This window comes from Platichthys flesus, chromosome 1 (assembly GCF_949316205.1).
Source record: "Platichthys flesus chromosome 1, fPlaFle2.1, whole genome shotgun sequence".
Taxonomy (NCBI): domain Eukaryota; kingdom Metazoa; phylum Chordata; class Actinopteri; order Pleuronectiformes; family Pleuronectidae; genus Platichthys; species Platichthys flesus.
Window position 1 is genome coordinate 30,025,503 of NC_084945.1, and position 7,817 is coordinate 30,033,319.

The window sequence follows — 7,817 nt, forward strand, 5'->3', positions numbered from 1 at the left end:
CTGTTGACTCTCAGACTTCACATGTCAGTGCTTCTGTTGAGGTGATTCAGACCTCTCACGAACCCAAGACTGGCATTGAAATCAGAGACTTTTCCTCTCCAAGGAAAGAGAGAACAAGTGTTTTCCACTTGTCCTCAGAGCAACTCAGCACTCCTGAAGTACAGCGTGTTGTAGTTGAGCACATTGTTAAGAGTGGTGAAATTGCTTCACAGATGCACTCTTTTTGCAAACTGAAATCATTCTCTGATCGATTTCCCCAGCCAAACTTCGAAGTCGATTATGACACGTGGCGCAACAGTGTCCAATTCTGCTTGAATGACCCATCCATCAGTGATTGCCAACTGGTGAAGAGAATTGTTGAAAGCCTTTCATCACCAGCTGCAAACATAGTCAAGTCATTAGGTCCTCAAGCCTCACCTAGTGAATACCTGAACTTACTTGATTCTGCTTATGCCACTGTTGAGGATGGGGATGAGCTTTTCGCTCGATTCCTGAACAACAATCAAAATGTTGGAGAAAGAGCCTCTGATTACTTGCAGCGACTACATACAGCATTAAGCTGCGTGGTCAGTAGAGGAGGAATTGTTGCCTGTGACTCTGACAAACAACTTCTCAAGCAATTCTGCCGTGGATGTTGGAACAGCACCCTGATTACCAGTCTTCAACTTGAACAGCGCAAGGATAAACCACCATCATTTGCAGAGCTTCTTCTTTCACTGCGAACTGAGGAAGATAAACAGGCTAACAAGGCCAACAGAATGAAGCAACACTTAGGGTTTGTAAAGCCAAAGGCAATGTCGAACATGCAAGCTGCATACATGCCCTATACTGAAGATATTGACATGGTGCAGAAAGCAGAAAAAGCTTTCTTAACTGTAACCAATGACATTAAGAAGCAAATTGCTGAACTCCAGGTTCAGGTAGCAAAACTCAGTGCATGCGGTTCAGAGAAGCCTGTGAAAAAGAAAGCAACAGAAAGTACAAAACAGAAGACCAAAACTGCTCAGTCAGAAATACAAATTCAACAAATCACTGCAACAGTGAGACCGAAGCCATGTAATTGCTTCAGATGTGGTGAGGATGGTCACATTGCATCCACCTGCAGTAACATGCCCAATCCCACCCTAGTGCAGGCCTAGAAAATGGAGCTCAGAGAGAAGCAGCGTGCTTGGGAGACCCAGAACAGCTCTTTCTGTACTCCTTTGAAATAGAACAGGCTTCTGTTGAGGGACAAATAGAAGCCAAGAAAACACCATGTTCCCCATCTACAGGCAGACAGAAAACTGTGATTCAAACCCACAGAGTCACACAAGAAAAAGAACTGCCAAAACGGTTGGTAGGTAGCAAGTGCACAGCCACTGTTAATGTGGGTGGGGTTGACTGCGGTTGTTTACTCGACACCGGATCACAGGTTACCACCATGGCCAAATCCTTCTATCAAACCCATTTATCTGAGCATTCTATTAAGCCAATCAGTGATATACTTGAAGTAGAAGGAGCAAATGGGTAACCTGTGCCTTACCTGGGTTATGTAGAGATCAACCTTAAGTTTCCTAAAGCCCTTCTTGAGTCCGGGCCTGAAATTGCAACTTTGGCTTTAATCGTTCCTGATCTCCGGTCAAACAGTGATGTCCCATTGTTAATCGGCATCAACACTTTGGACCCCCTATATGATCACTGCTGTGAAAGATCCTCACTTCCCCAAACATCATCTTGCTATGGCTACAAACAGATCCTTCACACACTCAAAATGAGGCAAAAACAGGCCACAAGTGGGAAACTTGGCTTTGTGAAGCTTAGAGGGAGGAAACAAGAAGTCCTTCCAGCAAAACAGAAAGTGTTGCTTGAAGGCTGTATGTGTGTCAACTCAGTTAACACAGAGGAATGTGCCCTAGTAGAGCAACCATCCACATCAAACTTGCCAGGTGGCGTGTTTGTGGACTGTTGCCTCATTTCCCTACCAAAGCATGGCTCTAACCAGCTGCCTATCTTCCTTAGGAACGAAACTGAACATGACATAATTCTGCCTACCAACTGTGTCATTGCAGAGCTAGTTGTTGCAGATGCTGTCATTGAGAACCATCATTCAGTTGATGGTCGTGGTCAGAAGACTGTTGTTGACTGCTCTAGTCACCGAACAAGGGAAAGGTATCCTGTTAAGAACTTTGACTTTGGCACTCATCTTCCTGAGGAGTGGAAAGAAAGAGTCACTCAGAAGCTTTGTACTTTTTCTGATGTCTTTGCTCAGCATGATCTTGACTTTGGTCATGCAACGAAAATCCAACACCACATCAAACTGAAAGATGAGACGCCATTCAAACAGAGAAGCCGCCCAATTCATCCTCATGATTATGAAGCAGTCAAAAAGCACCTCAAAACTCTTCTTGATGCAGGTATAATCCGAGAATCAGAGTCACCATTCTCATCACCAATAGTAGTAGTAAGAAAGAAAAATGGTGATATACGCTTATTTGTTGACTACAGAAAACTTAACTTGCAAACGATAAAAGATGCTTATGCATTGCCAAACCTGGAGGAGTCATTTTCTGCCCTCGCTGGATCCAAATGGTTTTCTGTGATGGATTTGAAGGCTGGATATTACCAAATTGAGATGAATGAAAGTGACAAGCCAAAAACTGCCTTCATGTGTCCCTTTGGATTTTGGGAATTCAATCGAATGCCCCAGGGAATCACTAATGCTCCGAGCACGTTTCAACGGCTCATGGAGAAGTGCATGAGTGACATCAATCTAAAGGAGGTCTTGGTTTTCCTTGACGATCTGATAGTGTTTTCGGACACTCTTGAAGAGCATGAGACTAGGCTCATTCATGTGCTCAACCGTCTTAGGGAATATGGCTTGAAGCTTTCACCCGATAAATGCAAGTTCTTCCAGACTTCAGTTCGCTACTTGGGACATATTGTGTCCACAGAAGGTGTGAAGACTGATCCTGAAAAGATCCAAGCCTTAAAAACCTGGCCGAGACCCCAGAATTTAAAGGAGCTCCAATCTTTCCTAGGCTTTTCCGGCTACTACCGAAGGTTTATAAAAGATTATTCAAAGACAGTTAAACCCTTGACCAACCTTACTGCTGGTTACCCACCTAGGCGTAAGGGAGTCAAAGTCACTTTTGGTGATGGTAAATACCTCCATCCAAAGGAACCCTTTGGTGAACGCTGGAGTGTCGAGTGTCAGAAAGCTTTTGTTGAGACGATACACAAATTGACATCGTCACCTGTTCTTGGTTATGCAGATACAAAACTTCCTTATGTGCTCCATACTGATGCCAGCACAACAGGATTAGGAGCTGCTTTGTATCAGGAACAAAACGGAGAAACCCGTGTAATTGCTTATGCAAGTAGAGGACTCTCCCGCAGTGAAGCGAGATACCCATAGCACAAACTTGAATTCTTAGCCCTTAAATGGGCAATCACAGAAAAGTTTCATGACTATTTGTATGGGAACTCCTTCACTGTTGTCACAGACAACAATCCCTTGACATACCTACTTACCACTGCCAAGCTCGACGCTGCGAGCTACCGTTGGCTAGCTGCGCTATCGACATTCACTTTTGACATCAAGTACCGAGCTGGTAAACAGAATATGGATGCGGATGGTCTGTCAAGGAGACCTCATGCTGCATTGGAAAATGATGCCATATCAGAAGAGGAGATCCAAAGAATTGCCCGGTTCACTTCCCACCTATTGGCATCTGAAAAGGAGGTTGAACTGGTGGGCCCAGATGTTGTCAAAGCTGCTTGTCAAACACATACTGTGAGGCAAGTTCAAGAACTCTCACCTTTCCATGGATATGTTGAATCACTTGCCATTCATGCAGATGCAATACCTGCTGAATTTGAGGAGGATGAGTCACAGGATGGAGCCTTAACTGTGCCTAAATACAGTGAGTCTGAACTCATAAAACTACAAAGAGAGGATCCTGCCATCAGCAAAGTTATCAGCTTGATGGAATGTGGCAGCGACTTACCTGCAGATCACTCAGCAGATTCTCCTGAAATACGATTAATCCTGAGGGAGTGGAAACGGCTTCAAATGAAGTCGGGCCTGGTATATCGAACAAGGGAGTGTGAGGGAGAAACCACATTTCAGTTATTACTTCCAGACATCCTGCGACCTATTGTACTCAGGAACCTCCATGATGACATGGGACATTTGGGGATCGAACGTACTCTTGAACTTATCCGATCACGATTCTACTGGCCGAAGATGGCTGCAGATGTAGAGAGAAAAGTGAAAACATGTGAGCGATGTGTTCGAAGGAAGACCCCGCCAGACAAAGCTGCCCCACTAGTGAACATCCAGACTACTAGGCCAATGGAGTTGGTCTGTATGGATTTCCTTTCACTAGAGCCAGACAGCCGGAACACCAAGGATGTTCTTGTCATTACGGATCATTTTACCAAATATGCCGTAGCTATTCCTACCAGAGACCAGAAGGCCAACACTGTTGCTAAAACCTTATGGGAACACTTCCTAGTCCACTATGGGTTCCCTGAGCGCCTTCATAGTGACCAGGGTAGAGACTTTGAGTCTAATACCATCAAAGAGCTATGTGCATTGGCAGGCATCCGTAAGGTGAGAACAAGCCCTTACCACCCCAGGGGTAACCCTGTTGAACGGTACAATCGAACACTCCTCAGCATGTTAGGCACTCTAAAACATAAAGAAAAGTCACAGTGGCGAGACCACGTCAAACCTCTTACTCATGCTTATAATTGCACGAGGAATGATGTTACTGGTTTCTCTCCGTACGAATTAATGTTTGGGAGACAACCAAGGTTACCCATAGACATAGCCTTTGGATTGCCAGTGAAAGGAAGAGAGTCCAGCTCACATTCTCAGTATGTGAGGAATCTGAAATCTCACTTGGAAGAAAGTTATCAGACTGCCATTGGAAACTCTCGCAAGGTTGGAGAAAAAAACAAAAAGCGATTTGACAGAGTTGTCAGAGAGTCTGTGCTAGATGTCGGGGATCGCGTACTGGTGCGTAACCTCCGTCTTCGGAACAAACATAAACTGGCAGATCGTTGGGAGTCCATGATTTATGTGGTTACCAAGCGCATGGGAGATTTGCCTGTTTATTCTGTGAAACCTGAAAAAGAGGATGGACCATCTCGGACATTACACAGAGACCTTTTACTTCCTTGTGGATTTCTTCCCACAGCTGACCGTGAGGAACAAAGGATGAAAAGTAGTCCAAAGAGACCTAGAACAAGGCAGCAAAGTGTCATCCAACAAGTTGAAGAACCCTTTGCTTCAGATGATGACAACTATGAAAGCTGGTATATAACTGCCACCTTACCAGATGTCACCGACAGTTTTGTCAGAGAGTATCATATACCAAAACAGACACCAGCACGTGTGCCGTGCAAGGATAATGAGAGCCCTGTTGATGTAGGTTTGGTTCCGGAAGTTTCAAGACCAAATGATATCCCTCAGCCTGAAAGAAAGATGGGCCTGGATGCTTATGACTCATCTGTAATAAAAGCTGGAGGGGATACCCTGTCTGATGCAACATCTGTTAGAAGAGCAGTTGAATCTGCTAAGACACTAACACCTTATGAAGCTGAAAACTCACCTAAAATGGAGTCTCAAAAGGTACCTGAAGTTGAGGTTGAAAACTCACCTGAAAGGGAGTCTAACAGGTTAACTGAAACAGAAAATCAGAACTTAACTGTAGACCTGCCGTATGCATCTCCAGTCTGTGCCAGTCCAGAGCCTGTAGAGAGAAATCTTATGGAACTGGAGGCTGGAGATTCATCCGTCAGCAAACAATTGATTGGTACAGAAAAGACAGCTGATCAAACCGAAACTGAGACAGTAAGACAAGCGAAAACAATAGTTCAAACAGAAGCAAACATTCCTGTCAGGAGGTCATTCAGACAACGTGAGCCATCTCGTCGGTTGCATTATCCTGAGTTAGGGAATCCTCTAGTTTCTGTCGTTACTTCCTTGTTTCAAGGTTTAAGTACCGCCCTTGCTAATTCTCTAAATGATTCTGACAGTAGAGACTGGCTATCAGACAGTCTCTTTGAAGTAACACAGCCAGTTATCCAGCAGCCCTTTAAGCATGCCACGGGACGGGCACACATTTAAGGGGGGAGGGTGTAACCCTCTGGGTAAACCAGTTGTTACCAAAACACTTATTTATAGTATTATTTATATTTCCTCCTTACTGAGAATTCCTTTCATTTAATTAACAATTCTGTTTCATTTCTTCTGTATTTAATTTATTATTATAAAGTAATTTCCTTTTTGCTCAGGAAGTGTTTTACCTGTCAAGAAACTTGACAACAAGTGAGCCTATTGGTTCAAAGTGAAATAACTGCATGTTATTGGTGAAAGACGGTCTAAGTCCCGCCTCCTCACTCGAGTCAGAGAGGTGCAGTCGAGTGTGGAGACAGACGGAGCCTGATGAGAAGTGGAGAAGTTGGAATAACGGAGCGATATTACTGCTACTGGTACTCGATATAATAGTTTGGGGGAATAGTTTGAGCCCATAAGAAGTTTATCAACTACTGAGAGGACCTGGAGAGCAGCTTAGAGCACCGTTTATTCTTTTCTTTTCCCGGCTGGTTTTCTGGATAGCCTTGAACTTTGAGTTGGATTGGAATCTCTCCCTGACGAGGGAGATGGCGAGCCACCCGTGTTGAGCACCTGGATTGAGGAGCGCTTCTAGCATTCATCTACCTTGCTGTCAGTGTGGTAGGACTGTGGGGAAGAACCTCAAAGGACAGTTGAATCTAGCAGAACATCCTATTTTTTGAGGATTACTTTTATTTTCTGGGTGCACCCATTTCAAAAGACATTTCTAATTTTACTAAACTGAATGCCGGCAATGTTGTAAATATTTTGTGTGTTAATACAATTGTTTTGATTTAAACTTAACTCTGTGTTATGGTTGCTCATTCTGGTGTCTGATTCCTGTTAATTACTCCTCCCTACGAATCTAGGTTATACTGGTCCAGTGTGCACCTACCCTCCATGTGGGTTACAGTTGCATCGCATCATTTCTGCAGATTTGACAGCTGCCAATCTCCTCTTCTAGCACAGCCTTAAGATTGCGCTGGGTTCAGATCTGGTGACTGTGGAGGTCAAGTAAGTTCACCAAACTCACTGTCATGTTCATGAAACCAGTCTGACAGTTTGTGACATGGAGCATTATCCATTAGAGGACGGGAAACTGTGGCTATACATGGTCAGCAACTCCAGTCAGATAAACTGTGAGGGCTACGAAAACGGCTAAGTGTTTTAGCCTTCAACTGTCCAGTGTTGGTGAGTCTGTGTCACTGCAGCCTCGATCTTCTGTTATTGGCTGAGAGGAGAGGAGCATGGTGTGGTCTCTGCTGCTGGAGAACCATCCACCTCCAGGTTCGACATGTTGTGAATTCTGGCATGCTTCTCCACCCGGCGCAGTTGTAAAGAGTATTTATATGTGAGAGTTACAGATGGGCTACGCTAACTTAGATAACCACTCGGACTCTTCTGACCTCTCATCAACCGTTGAGAGGACCGTTTGGTTTTAGGCTTTAATCTGAATAAAGACTGAAAACAGAAAAACTCACTGAGAGTGAGACCACACACAAACACACAAACACACACACGTACATATGTATGCAAACGTGTGTTTTCATAACAGTGGGTTTATGTGAAGGAGGTTGTATACGCGTAACAACGCACACGAAGAATATATTTATATATATTTGTGTGCGTGTGTGCGTATGCGTGTAGTTGGTTTGTACGCGCGCAGCATTGTCCCATTTGGTGTGTGCGCGCAATGGCGCATGCGCGGTTTGTG